We start from the raw sequence: 15,142 nt of genomic DNA on the forward strand, positions 1-15,142 counted from the left end.
TACCCGAGCTCTCCATCTATATCACGTACTTTAACTCACAGCTGCAGAAAGACTCCAGGATTTTTTCCTAAGATCCCAACTTTGTGAGCCAGATATAAAGAATGTGGGTCATTTGATAAAGGCCACACTGCTTATAATTAATTACACATTAATGTATCCCACCTCTCTGCTGAGCTAGGATGTATACCAACACGTGATATATCTGTCTCCATTTCGGCTCTCATGCATGTAACTTCCATTTGTACATTTCTCATCAGCGCTGCCTGAATCGATCACTGTCGCGAGGCAGTTCCCCACGTCCACTTGTTTCTTCTCTCAAATTACAACCTTTGTAAGCACTCTTAACTTTCCAGAGCGTGTGAATTATGAATGAAATGAAATATTTAAAAAGCAGCAGAGAGTCACAGCAAGAAGCGGATAATCGGGGTGAGTACGAGGTGGGCTGTACTCAACTAAAGGAACCCAAAACTGTGTATACTGCGTAGCAGTTTGACCTCTATGTAGCACATATATTTTCCAAACACATGTTGGCCATTTTGGCAGTTCCGTACTTTGAAAACGAGACAGGACGGATGACGGAAAGAGGTCTGTCTCGCATGTGAGCGTTAATCCGACGAGCTGCGAAACCGAGAGATGGCGGTTTGGAAGGGAAAGTTTGCGACCCAAAGGCCTGTTTGTGTGATGGGATGCAGATTTTCCTGTGACCCTTTGATCGTGACTGGACGTTTGGTCGAAGGGACGTTTGGTCGAAGGGACGTTTGGTCGAAGGGACGTTTGGTCGAAGACGAAACGTCCGAGTACCCCCTTTGATAGAGGGACTAACTGTGGACCTCTGGTCTTTGAATTTTAAAGGATTTACACCTACAGGCGAAGAATGAAGTCATATCTCTAATCCCCAACAAAAATGAAGTGCACCTTTTGTGAATTTAAAAGACAAGGTGACTTGGTTTGCGGCCACCTGAGAGATACGCCCCACAAGGGGACATACCAATCTACTCACCAATGAGAGGAATTTACTCAAGCATAGCAGCATTTATTTCCCCACCCTTGCTTGTCCTCTGATCTGCTCCCAATCTTTCCATGTTTGCTTTCAAGTCACTAGCAGTTAGGACTTTCCACCAAATGTGCGTGCATTCGCGCACGGCTCAACGTTTGGCAAATTTCCCTTACGACACATCGCCAAGCGCAAACAGCATGCTATTGTGCCATTTTGATGTGCCTCAGATTAGAGTGAATCAGCAGCGTGTGCCATAAATATTCTATTGTCACTTTAATGCCTCCATCAATGGTGTTTGGCTGGTGAAATTCAGTTCGCCGGTGTTTTTGTCCCCTCTGGCTTCCGCCGGCTAGTAGACTCCCACACACACATCTGTGGACACTGGGCGCACACAAACACACACACATTCAGCTACAGAGAGACTGAAATAGAGAAAATGAGGGAAGTAGAGTGAAGTGAGATAAAGGACAAGCACACACACATGCATTCACAGATTCCGCCCCGGGCGTGTTTTTTTTTCTTCTTTTTTTAATGCCGTCACAGATGAACAGGCCCAGTTTTGGCTTCAGCTGCAGCTCTGGCCAAGCCCTGGTCCTGGAGCCAAACTGTTAAAAGACATTAAGTCAGCAGAGACGCGCCGCTGCTTCCTCTCAGTGCTAACCACAGGACGCTGGAGTGTGTGCGTGTGTGTGTCCGCGTGCGTACGTGCGTGTGTGTGTGTGTGGGTGTGGGTGTGCAGTACTGTGCCAAAATTAGATGAGCTGTTTTAGCAATGCTATAATGAGCACATATACTTATTTCTACATGACTTAGTTAGAATCACTTACAGAAAGTGACAGTCAGGATCGGGGTTTTTGTTTAGTTTATATTTAGTTTGGTTTAGACATATTTGCTGCTTGTTTAAATGCCACTCACTAACCCGTGCATAATCGGGCAATGACCCACTTAGGAGCTTTCTGCACCAATAATAATAATAATAATAAAACTACTCGAGAAATTCATTTTTTTTTTTAAGACTGAAATATTAGAAGTATAATTTTTTATTAGTACTCTACTCTGAATTCTGCTTATGTTCCCTCAGAGAAAAGGGTCTTTTGAGTGGAGAACATAGTCTTTGCCGAATGCAGGGCAAAATCGACGGATGGAAACAGTGCACTAGCCTTTGAAGTGAGAGGGAAACTCATCACTTCAAAAGAGTAATGAAAGGCTTGAACAAAAACTGTTTTATTAATGGTGGGAAGATTTAGAAAAAGGTGTGAAGTTTTTAAAAAAGCATATTTCTATTATATATATGTATATATTTATATATATTTATATATATATGTATATATATGCATATATATATATTTATATATATGTATGTATATATGTGTATATATGTATGTATATGTATGTATATATATGTATATGTATATATATATGTGTATATGTGTATATATGTATATGTGTGTGTATATATATATATATATATGTATACATGTATGTATATATGCATGTATATATATGTATGTATATATGTATATATATAACATACATGTTAATAGTGATTCTGGAAGAAAAAAAGAATATTGAATTAAGATTATACTTAACCCAAAGAGCGAGCATGTAAACACATTGAAATGGAAGCAAAATGAGCAGGTTCATATCCTCCAGTTTTTGCCTCTGATGAACTCCTTTGTTGTTTTGGCAGTGCATTTATTATTTTAATTCAATATTGCAGCATGATGAATGTGCTCCCAATCAGTTTGATTGCATCTTTCATTTTAAATTGGCAGGCAATCTCTTTCTGAAGACATCAGAGTTGCTGTTGTTGCTGCCATTGCGTGATACGTTACCGATGAAGATTGATGAGTTGGTTGCAGAAGAAGCCATGAGTTTCACAGATGATTTCGGATGCTTGGGATTGCAAGCAGATGCGCACCAAAGCATTTCTCTTTTGGTTTGTGGTTTATTTATGGCTCAACAGTCAATAATCAGCTATCACCAAACATAGGTATGTGTGTGTTTTTTGAATTTCTGATACCAGGTTAAAGTTTATCCTTTGTATATTTGAGTGGTGTAAATTGTTATTTATTCAGCAATTAAGACTACGTGCTGACACATTGAACTCAAAGTTCTGTGACTGAGGGTTCAACCCCTGTTTGGGTGGATTCTGAATTTCTTGTGGGGAGTTTCCATGTTCTCTCTGTGGCCGTGTGGGTTTTTTCCGGGTACTCTGGTTTCCTCCCATATCCCAAAAGCACTGATAGGCAGGTTGAACAATTTTGGGTGGATGTGTGTGTGTTTTCCTTGTGTGACCAAGGTGTTTGTAATTGTCTTGTAGTATCTAAACCCTGTTTCGTTGGGGGATTATTGCTTTGTTTGGTCATGGCGTCTGCTCGTCGATGTCATCACTGTTATGTTTGATTCTTTGTTTATTTTACCAAGTCCTAAGTTTGTAAGGTTTTTCTGTTACTTTTCATTAACGGCGTTAGTTTTGTGCACTAACACGTCACTTTTTGTCATTAGCTTCCTGCTCAAAATTCAGTTTGATTTTGAAATTTGGACGGGATAGGCTCCAGCACCCCCTGTGACCCTTGTGAGGATAAGCAGAACGGAAAATTAATGAAATAACTAATAAGTCTTTTAATCTGATTTTGTATATCATTTCATTACAAAATGAGACAACCCCAGGAATAAAAAAAACATTGATTGAAATAATGAAAAAAAATCCACTGGAATTATGTTTTATAGAACCTTTAATTTTAGCCATTTAAAGATAAAAGGCAGTAATCCACTTGATTGAGACGAATATTTCCCTGTAGAACCTTGCTGACACAATCATGGAAATCAGTCTTACTGATTAGTTTTGTGACATCATCACTCTTGTATTGTTTTTAGCAATTATCATAATTTACACTCATCTTCAAGCACAAACAATCAAAACTGGATTAGTGGAGAGTTAATGAGAAGTAATGAGAGCAAAAAAGGTTTGAAGACATGTTTCTGGTAAGGCTTAAATACTTTTTGGCTTCAGTGGCGTTGACGCTATCTGTAAGAAAAGGAATCTGGCCCTTGTCTCATTTTGATATATATCCTGTGGTTTTTCACAGGCGTGGTTTGGTTTTTCAGGGTAGGGGAATGCTACAATGAATGATGTCATGATGGGAGATGTGAGAGTAGGCATGACTCCTCTTTTTGGTCTTTAAAGTGAGGGGCTTTAAAGCTCTGACGATGTTTCTGTCATCTGCTTTTGTCACTTTAGTAGTCATGAAGTCCTCTTGAGAACCCTGCAAAAGGTTGCCTCATTGGACCAATACTTTTGAAGTAGAGTTATAGAGCAACCTTAAAATTCGAACACCCTAAGGGTCCTCCTATGAGTTGAAAGCCGTCAATCTTGTGAGACATCAGCCCACTGTGAGACCTCAGATCTGTCAGAATCACAAGATGAACACCATGTGGCATTTTTTTTCACTTTGCCAGGCTTGGCTTTCTGTTTTGTAATGGCACACAAAACAAAATTGGGATGATTACAACAGTACGGATATGGAAAGTGTTGTGCTGAGAAAATGCAACAAAGGTGGTAAAGCTTACCAAAAAAAACTTATTTATTAGTAGATTGTTGAGGATGAGTAGTCTTATTTACAATTGAGAATGTAAAGAAAAAACATATTTAGGTGTTAAAACCTACTTTGGAACCACAACTCTTGTTTGAAATCCTAATTTTGTACATTAACCCTTGTTTTAAACCCTCATTTTTCAGATTAACCCTTGTTTTAAACCCAACTTTGGACACTTTTCCTTTAGTTTTTTAAATCTCAAGTTGGAACCCTAACTCAAGTTTTAGACCGTTTTAGAGCCCTCATCCTACTTTAAAATTCTATATTGGGACCTTTACCCCACTTAACATCTCTAATTTGAAACCGTAATTTGATTTTAAACCCTACTTTGACACCCTAACCTGAATTTAAAATACAAATTTGGAACCCTAACCAGAGTAGAATCTTAATTGGAGTTTAAAACCCCACTTTGTAAACTAAACTCTCATTTGAATCCCTACTTTGGAACCCTAACAGATGTTTTAAATACTAATTTGCTACTCTTCCAACACTTTCAGCCTCTAAAGACACTCCGATTTAGCATTCTCCATGTCTAAGCATCTGAACACAACAGTTGAAACAATAAGACCGAGTCCTCCATTTGTGCGTGATCATGTGCCGAGACAAGCACATTTGTACTCTAATGAGTCTTTGCATGAAGTGGAGTATGCGTAGCCTTCTCCTTGATGAGGTCAGGGGTAGAATATTCAGAACAGCCTTCCGGTCTCTCCGTGCTCACCGCATGCTTGTCGCAGCTCAGTGAGCAGACCGTGAAGGCTTATGTAAATGACGAACCGCTCAGATGTGAAATCAGCCCTGTATTAAATGGTTTTGTTCCACCTGTCAGAGCTGATTAGTCCAAAAGCCCTCTAAAATATGCACAGGTATTGTGTTGATTGTATTGGCATAGACGTCCGTAGGGGAGGAAAAAAATACACAGATCATCTAAACACGGAGCATATGCGTAGGTAGCAGGGTGCAATTGCTTTCTCAAGTGTGATCGGTATAGTCGCAGTTATCCTGTGACAGATTACGGCGGGGCTTTTGAAGCTTGTGTACGGCCCTCCACAGATGCGAGCTGATTGCGATCCACCCACATTTGTATCCAGGACCACTCCACCTGTCTCTTCAAACTAAGACATCCTCGCTGCATTACAAGAAACCAATCATAGGTCTCATTAGTCTAACTTCAGGCTGTGGTCAAGCGTAAGATGGTTAGCCTCCTTTCTTGGACAAACGCGCACCGCTTGAATGCTACTCAGGCGGCAAGAAAGACGGCGGGAGGATATGAAAGTGTGTGTGTGTGTGGGGGGGGGAAGGATGTGATGGCAGGGAAGCAAGTTTGTGCAGAGAGAAAGCGATACGGAGGGAAAGAAGGTGAGAGGGGCAGGCGGGACGCCGGCTGGAGGACTCCAACATAAAGCAGGCCTTTGAAAAGGGCAGACAAAAAGAAAAGGTCTCGGCCAAATACCTGGAAGAATGTTGAGAGGAAAGGGGAGCGCGGCCAGAGAGAGATAAGGAGGTTAGCTGCACACCGGGGCAGCTCTTGTGTCATTTGGATCAAGTTTCCTCTGCGGGTATATGCGTTCATGCTTGGATGCACTCATCTATGTCCATTTGAGTACTGAGTCAATACTGACCCCGCTGACATTCCGGTGTGTGCTGTGTTCCGAGTGCAGAGAGGTCGTTGACTAAGCCGTGATAGCCAATCAAGTGTGTGCGGTGCATCCGCGGCCAACCCACTTTAGTGTTATAAAATTGGGTTAACCAGATGGAAGCTCCCAATCAAGAGCCAAAAAAAGAAAACTAAGCCACAAGTTATAACAGAGTTGGAAGACAATCTTGTTTTAAATTTCTCCCAAAAAACTGCTTTCACTTTTTATTTTTTTCTGCTACATCTGAGAAACTGTCTAAAATCTGGCAAGACTTGGAAGTCACTCAGTCACATAGTAACGTGGAGGTCTCGCAAGATTTTAGACAAGTTCTCAGTTGTACGCCGTAGGGCAGGGGTGTCAAACTCATTTTTTGTTGCAGGCCGGAGGGCCAGTATGTCTTCCAACTAGGCTGCCAAAATTAATTGATTAATAAATTGACAGCTTTTACAATCGTGCTGATCAATAGATCATTTTTGGACATTCAAATTTGTACAAATCATCTGCAATTATTGATTTAAAATGAGCAAACACAGGAAATATTCCCTATACATCTATAATCTTCATTTGAATTTGATCCTAAAACAGAAAGTCGGCACTCATGATTTACCTTCTCGGGCCACACAAAATGATGTGGCGGGCCAGATTTGGCCCCCGGGCCGCCACTTTGACACCTGTGCTCAAGGGTGTGAGTGTCCTGGGCACACAAAAAAAGCAAAGCTTATCATATATAGGGCTGCATCTTGATGCTAAACAGGGAAAACTTGATTCAACCAAGCTATTTAGGACTTGCCAAACAATTATTACAGGAAAGAGACATTTTAAAAGAAATTTAATAAACGATCAAGATAAAGAATGAAAGCTTGAGTGTTCCATGCTATTTTCCCTTTTACAAACAAGGCGATTAAATATGCAGACTGACGTTAACAGCTAGGAGAACGTTGGCTCAACATTTTTTGTATAAATGATTTTGTGAAAACAGAACAATTACAAATAGAAAACGGGTTTTTTGCACTCGCAGTGAAAACTATCATTACATACAACACACCAGCAAATAAACCGTGCCTGCGGATGTCATTTTTGAGTGAGCCCTTAACCCAGAAAACTGTCCGTTGACGTCTCGGCTTTGTTTAATTAAATAAAAAGTCTTTCTACACGACTCAATAATGGAGAGAAGGCGGACAAGATACTTTTTAAGTCGAATGGATGCATCGTCGTGGCGTTAATGCTAAAATAACTAGTCACATGGAGCACACAGCCAGTGGGGATAAGCAGCCCAAACTTCAATTGTAGACGGTGTGTTCAACCTGGCATTAAACAAACAGATTTGTTGGTGTTTTTGGCTCAATTTATTCCTGAAAAATCTCCCCGTAGCGTGATAAAAATGCACTTGGATAAGTAAATTGCGCTACACCTTACCTCATGCTAATCGTGTGTCAGGATAGAAAAGTTTGTTCTATGGGACGAGACACTGCACATGTGCTTAATTTACACAGCTGTGTCGATATTAGGCGTAACCGCGCCCATATTGTCCCGCCATATTGAATGTGGAAAAAAAAAAATCTGATTTTTTTTTTTTTTTTCAAAATAGTGACCCCAGATTTAGAGTGTCCAATCAGCCTACCATGCATGTTTTTGGAATGTGGGAGAAACTGGAGTACCCGGAGGAAACCTGGGCAGGCCAGGGTAGAACATTCAAACTCCACACAGGTGGACATGACCTGGATTCAAACCCAGGACCCCAGAGCTGTGAGGCCAACGCACTAACCACTTGCGCCACCGGGCCACCTAGTGAATAATGATGTGTGTATTCATACTTTGTTTCATTTATTTTTGATTTCACCTAATAACAAGTATATTTACTCAGAAAGAGCATGTTTATATATTTTGTATTATTTAAAATTCATAGGGTGTGATGTAAAAAAACATCCTCCAATTCTGAAATTATATTTGCATCCCACCCAAGAGACATCTCGATCCCCTGCGCCAATTTTCCCCCAAGTCCTTCTAGCCTTCAAAGCATCTCAAGAGTAGCGCCTGCTTTGAAAAATAATTTCCAAAATGTGGGCTTTATCTGTGTGTGGGAAATCACCCTGCAGCTATTTTGTAAGCGTAACCACCTTTGAATAGATTAGGAGGGCCTTAGGATGAAGCGGTCCGCCAAGCTACCAAACGGCGTGCTGGCTTCCCACGTGTTGCTTCGGAAGTGACGACAAAATCTGTGCGGATATTAAAAGTGGATAAGGTGAGTATGGAGGCAGATCTGAGAAGTTATTAGTTGTGAATGAGGTCTGATAGCAATTAGTCTCCCTCCATCACACAGACGGACTCCTGTCTAATGATGTCATTGACCTTATCACCTCCCAGAGGTCAAAGTGTCCATGTTAAACCATGCGTAATGGCTCCGTGTTTAGACTACATGGGCCTGTCCTGCTAAATGGTGATGGATGGCTTCTTTTGGCCACCTTTAGTGTGTGTTTCATCAAATGATACGGGCACCAACATGATACGCCGTTGATTAAATCAATACTCCGAGGAAATGAATGGTGGGCTCCATTTCAATCCAATAACACAGCGGCTTTAGGTGTGTGCATTTGGCGGCACGCGTATGAGCGAGTGTGCATGTACCCTTGAGGAGCTTTTGTACGGAACGGCAAATCCACAGACAAGGACATCGTGTTTGTTTGCAATATGGTTTTGAAATCAGGCCGTAAATGCACGCATCTCAGGGGGAGCCGGAATGATCACAAAATCAAAATCTCATCAGCATTGACAGACTCGATGATGCTGGTCATTTACGGCCTCTGGTTTGGAAATCATGGGACTGAAGGATAGATGGGAAATGACAGAAAGCCCAGCAGGGTCTTGCAAACTACTGCAGCTTATTCTATTTCCACCGACTTGTTTATTAGATTTATTTTGTCTAGAAGCCGCCAGCTGCTGCAGAGGAAGAAAAAAAAACTAATGAAGCTGGTGGACTGATGAAGTAGGGCAAATCTGGATGTGGTAGATATGAAGGAATCGCCACTGCTAGGACTGTAACGTCAGAGATACTTAGCAGGACAGGTGCTGCCCTGAGGCAAGGCACATTAACAAATCCAGTGGCGGTCCGTGCATTTTCTCGTAGTGCCTTCAACGTATCAATCCAACCCTCAAAAACTATTTTATGGCTATAAAACCTCTACTGCAGCTACAGCTGCGACACATAAAAAATAATCAATAAATCAATGCACAAAAATGGGGTAAAATCCACTTCCTAGCAGCATTTCATGATTAAATACAAATACTGGAGCTTTTCAGACATTACAACCGGGCCCGGGGGGTGATTTTCCCAGGAAAAGACAGCAGTGAACGTCAATGGCGTACGGGCAAACATTGCCCGAAAATGTTATGAATACACACATCTGGAAGCAGTGCAACCAGGGGGGAAAGCAATGAAAGGAAGCTAACAGACCATTTGGAATAATAAGTATTGATGGACAAAATATAATATATGATTATATGATGAGAAAAAACAAACACTAAAGTGCATGTCATCACAATGTTCATAATGTGCAATACTGTATTTTAAAGGATTAAAGCCCAACCAAAAAATATTTACAGCTCCCCCCACTAACTAATGCACGTTATGATAAAAACAATGTTTTTTTAAGTATGAATGCCCAATCAACACTTATTTACAGCCCCGCCCCCGCCCCACCCACTGACTAATGCATGTTATTATTGGATTGGATAACTTTATTATTATTTATACTTTATAATGAAAACAATGTATTAAAGTCCAACCAAAAAGCATTTACAGCCCCCCCTCCCCTCACACACACTGACTAACGCACGTTATTATGAAAACAATTTATATTTTGTGTGTGTCTATTTTTAATAGGCGTGGCCGAGGTCACAGTTCAAATAGCCGACGTCAAACGCCAAGATGGCTGATGAGCCAGGAGGCGACACGGGCGTGCACTGCAGAGCAGCTCAAAAGTGACGATTTGCCGAAGAAAGCCTGACAAACTTCTCACAGGACGATGCAGCACATTCGGTACGTTGTCATTTGGGGATTTCGAAGCCCCAGTTCTCGTCTTAAGAGCATGATTCGTTGACGTGATGTAGCCCCATGTGTGTGCAGACAGCAAAATGTTTGCAAACAAATTGGCTACATTGCGTTACCGATCGCTCTTTGTTTAAAAGGAAATCATTTCATTGTGTGTTTCAGTCCCTCAACGAGCACAGACTGCTGGGAAACATCAAGAATGTGGCCAAAACGACCAGAAAGGGGCATCTTGTCGACGCCATAACAAAGTGAGTCAGTTTTAAATGGTTCCGATTTTCTCTATCCGTGTAATATTTAAACGTCAGCGTTCAGTATTCAAAGCTTTGCGCAATTGGCTCATTTTTCATCATGATACATTCAACTTTTGAATGAAAACACTAACTAGCTTGGTGTTTTTTAATAGAAAAACCTGTGGATGTCACCCACACAAATGCCATTAGTGGACGTGTAAGGAATAAACAGTAATCCCTCGATTATCGCGGTTAATGTAGACCAGACATGGCTGTGATAAATGAAAAACTGTAAAGTAGGGTCATCCCTATTGAAATTTTTTTTTTTTTTTAAATACTATAGTGGCAAGTTTAGGAGTAGCTTCCGCTTGTGAGTTTCACATATTTCTGAACTTACAAATAATAATCGAACATAGGCTTTGTCATCATACCCAGATAACTGCGTATGATGAAATTGGTAATTGGTACAAAAAATTCTGCCATGTAGTGGAACTGTGCACTCAGATTATATACCCTTACCCCGTTAACTTTCTTAAAGACCTCAGGGCTTGGACTGTTTCATTTTTAAATGTGGTTTTGACAAAACCTAAGTGACATTTATTCAACAATAGTGCAGGTGTCATTTTTGACTCCTTGAAACATTTTTTTCCTCGGCATAAGAAGAGAAAAATAGAAGCAAGATTTATTTTTGTTGTTTTCATGTAATTTGTACCTTGTGGGCCGTCTATATTTCCCACCACATCAAGATCCTGATTATTTGTTTGTGGAGGAAAATGTGAAAAATAGCCTGGATAGGGGCCTTTAAAGACTCGGATCATTTTTTAGTCTCTCTGCAGAAAACCCAGACCATCAGGACTAAGTCTAATATTGCCTTTTGCAGCATCTAAATAATGGGTACCCTTTTGATGTTTTATAGAAAAAAAGCTAAATGTAGGAGGTTTTTTTAGTTAAATTAGGCCCTAGTCTGTATTTCTTTTTTATGTAACTTAATCTTTTGTGCCTTGACCCCTTTTTGTTTTCCAGAGTTCCCTGCCGATGTTGAGATAGGCTGACGCACCCCCTCAGTGTAAAACACCATTCGCAAGGTCTTACCTTTTATTTTGAAAAAGTTTGGAGATAGGTTCTGGCGTAACACCCAGCACTGAGAAATGAGGGGGTGCTTCAGTTTTTCTCCAAACTTTTTCAAAATAAAACGTAAGACCTTGCGAATGGTTTTTTACTTAACTTTGTATATTGACCCCCCTTTTTTTTGTTTTCCAGAATTCCACAAGGGGGACAAGGTTTCCTGCCTATGTACAGATAGGCTGATGCACCCCCACATTTCGCGGGGCTGGGTGTTACGCCAGAACCTATCTCCAAACTTTTTCAAAATAAAAGGTAAGACCTTGCGAATGGTTTTTTACTTAACTTTGTATATTGACCCCCTTTTTTTTGTTTTCCAGAATTCCACAAGGGGGACAAGGTTTCCTGCCTATGTACAGATAGGCTGATGCACCCCCACATTTCGCGGGGCTGGGTGTTACGCCAGAACCTATCTCCAAACTTTTTCAAAATAAAAGGTAAGACCATGCGAATGGTTTTTTACTTAACTTTGTATATTGACCCCCTTTTTTTTGTTTTCCAGAATTCCACAAGGGGGACAAGGTTTCCTGCCTATGTACAGATAGGCTGATGCACCCCCACATTTCGCGGGGCTGGGTGTTACGCCAGAACCTATCTCCAAACTTTTTCAAAATAAAAGGTAAGACCTTGCGAATGGTTTTTTACTTAACTTTGTATATTGACCCCCTTTTTTTTGTTTTCCAGAATTCCACAAGGGGGACAAGGTTTCCTGCCTATGTACAGATAGGCTGATGCACCCCCACATTTCGTGGGGCTGGGTGTTACGCCAGAACCTATCTCCAAACTTTTTCAAAATAAAAGTTTTTAAATGTATGCATGTGTTTGTCTTTATCTAACAAAAAATGCAAGTAACAATCCAAGTTAAAAAATTTATTTACAGGTAAACATTTCAATTCTAACATACTTAGTTGTCATTACATTCAAGTGTTGATTGGTGTAGCCAGTCTTTTCTCTGGTTTGTCCACCTGTAGACATAAGAACAGACATTTTAGTTAAAGGTTCACAAAACAATTTTACACTTACAATTAATTTTTGTAAAATACACTTAGAAAATAAAATTAGAAAAAAAAGATGGGGGGAATAAACACTTAGAAAATAAAATTAGAAAAAAAGATGGGGGGAATAAACACTTAGAAAATAAAATTAGAAAAAAAAAAGATGGGGGGGAATAAACACTTAGAAAATAAAATTAGAAAAAAAAAAGATGGGGGGGAATAAACACTTAGAAAATAAAATTAGAAAAAAAAAAGATGGGGGGGAATAAACACTTAGAAAATAAAATTAGAAAAAAAAAAGATGGGGGGGGAATAAACACTTAGAAAATAAAATTAGAAAAAAAAAAGATGGGGGGGAATAAACACTTAGAAAATAAAATTAGAAAAAAAAAAGATGGGGGGGAATAAACACTTAGAAAATAAAATTAGAAAAAAAAAAGATGGGGGGGAATAAACACTTAGAAAATAAAATTAGAAAAAAAAAGATGGGGGGGAATAAACACTTAGAAAATAAAATTAGAAAAAAAAAAGATGGGGGGGAATAAACACTTAGAAAATAAAATTAGAAAAAAAAAAGATGGGGGGGAATAAACACTTAGAAAATAAAATTAGAAAAAAAGATGGGGGGGAATAAACACTTAGAAAATAAAATTAGAAAAAAAGATGGGGGAATAAACACTTAGAAAATAAAATTAGAAAAAAAGATGGGGGGGAATAAACACTTAGAAAATAAAATTAAACTGGGGGTATATACACAGAAAATAAAAAATGGGGAATAAACACTTAGAAAATAGAATTAAGGAATAAAAACAGAAAAAAAATTGGGAATAAATACATAGAATTCCTGCTCTAACATTAACTGGGATCCTTCTTACCTTAAAGATTTAGTCAAAGAGCTGTGGAAATGAATGGCCAGTGAAACATCACCATGATGATCTAGGCTTTTATTTATTTTGGATTTTCAGAAGTACAGAGACATATGATTCAAGTGGGCAACTTGCGAGGAAGATCTCAGGCCTACATGCAAAAAAATAGCAAAAGTTAGAATGGAGATTCAACTTTTTTTTTTTTTTCAGTTTTACCTTCATCTGGCACAGTCTCCTCTTCTATAACCTCAATAGTGCTCAAGGCATGCTAGAAGAACTGCATCTTGGTGCTAAAAAGGGACAATTTGCACACAAAAAAGCATAAGTTAGCATATATAAAGCCTGGAGATTCAACAGATAGGCTTAGTTGTTTTTTGGGGGGAAGTAGTTTTATCTTGATGCTAAACAGGGAAAACTTGATTTAACCAAGGTATTTGGGGGTTGCCAAACAATTACGGGAAGAGAAATCTTACAATAAATTTAATAAACGATGAAGATAAAAATGAAAATTAGTTAGCAAGTGCCACGTGCTATTTTTCCTTTTCCAGACAAGGCGATTAAATATACAGACTGACGTTAACAGCTAGGACAAGGGTGTCAAACTCGGGTTGGTTCGCGGGTCGCAATAACGTCAACTCGATTTCACGTGGGCCGGACTATTTTTGAAATAATATTTTGATATTTTTTTCTATTTAAATTGGATTAAAAATAACTATCAAAAGTCCTAAATATTCAGTTTTTATAGATCTAAAATGTGTTTGAGCTTTTTTTTTCTTCATGAGGGAAAATATCTTATAATAATTTGTTTTTCATTTCAAAAGGAAACAAAATATTTTTGGGAATATGTTCAATATTAGAGTGGAAAACAGAATTTTTTAAATATATTTATTTCTAGATTTTACTAAATGCTTTTTGAACTAAAAACACAAAAAGGAAAAAAAATGGACTAAAAACTACAATTATTGATTTAAAAAGGGGGAAATGAGGAAATATAATATACATGTATAGTCTTCATTTGAATTTGATCCTAACAGAAAGTCGGCACTCATGATTTACTTTCTCGGGCCGCAGAAAATGACGCGGCGGGCCAGATTTGGCCCCCGGGCCGCCGCTTTGACACCAGTGAGCTAGGCGAAAGTTGGCTTAATAGTTTTGTATACGGCGATTAAATATACAGACAGACGTTAACAGCTAGGACAAAGTTGGCTTAACAGTTTTGTATAAGTGATTTTTTTTGTAAAAACAGAACAATTAGAAATCGGCAACGAGTGAGCATTTACCCAGCAAACTGTCGGTTGATGACTCGGCGTTGTTTGATTAAATTTAAAGTCTTGCCACACGACTCAATAATGGAGAGAAAACGGACAACATACTTTTTAAGTCAAATCGTGACACTAACGCTAATGTTAACTAGTAACATACGGCACACAGCCGGTGAGGAAAAGCAGCGCAAACTTAAATTGTCGACGGTGTGCTAATCCTGGTATTAAACGAAGATATTTTTTGGCGTTTTGGGCTCAATTGATTGCTGAAAAATCTCCCGATAGCGTGATAAAAACGCATTTAAGCCAGTGAATTGCTATATTCCTTACCTAGTTGGCGTCCTTGTGGACCGTCAGCGTGGGAATGGCTTCCAAAAGGAACGGTTACT

The 15,142-nt window shown here is 39.3% G+C and overlaps 2 long non-coding RNA genes across 2 annotated transcripts; one reads left to right on the forward strand and one right to left on the reverse strand.

The window, feature by feature from the left end:
- Positions 1 to 10,117: 10,117 nt before the first annotated feature.
- On the forward strand, positions 10,118 to 12,443 carry LOC144082595 (uncharacterized). The gene is made up of 6 exons (XR_013303287.1): positions 10,118 to 10,266; positions 10,441 to 10,526; positions 11,769 to 11,885; positions 11,951 to 12,067; positions 12,133 to 12,249; positions 12,315 to 12,443. It is a non-coding gene; the product is annotated as an uncharacterized LOC144082595 (long non-coding RNA).
- Positions 12,444 to 12,485: 42 nt separating this feature from the next.
- Positions 12,486 to 15,142, reverse strand: LOC144082596 (uncharacterized). Its single transcript, XR_013303288.1, has 4 exons — positions 15,084 to 15,142; positions 13,708 to 13,781; positions 13,501 to 13,642; positions 12,486 to 12,595 (listed from the first exon to the last, which is right to left on the reverse strand). It is a non-coding gene; the product is annotated as an uncharacterized LOC144082596 (long non-coding RNA).

Source organism: Stigmatopora argus, chromosome 9 (assembly GCF_051989625.1).
Source record: "Stigmatopora argus isolate UIUO_Sarg chromosome 9, RoL_Sarg_1.0, whole genome shotgun sequence".
NCBI classification, from domain to species: domain Eukaryota; kingdom Metazoa; phylum Chordata; class Actinopteri; order Syngnathiformes; family Syngnathidae; genus Stigmatopora; species Stigmatopora argus.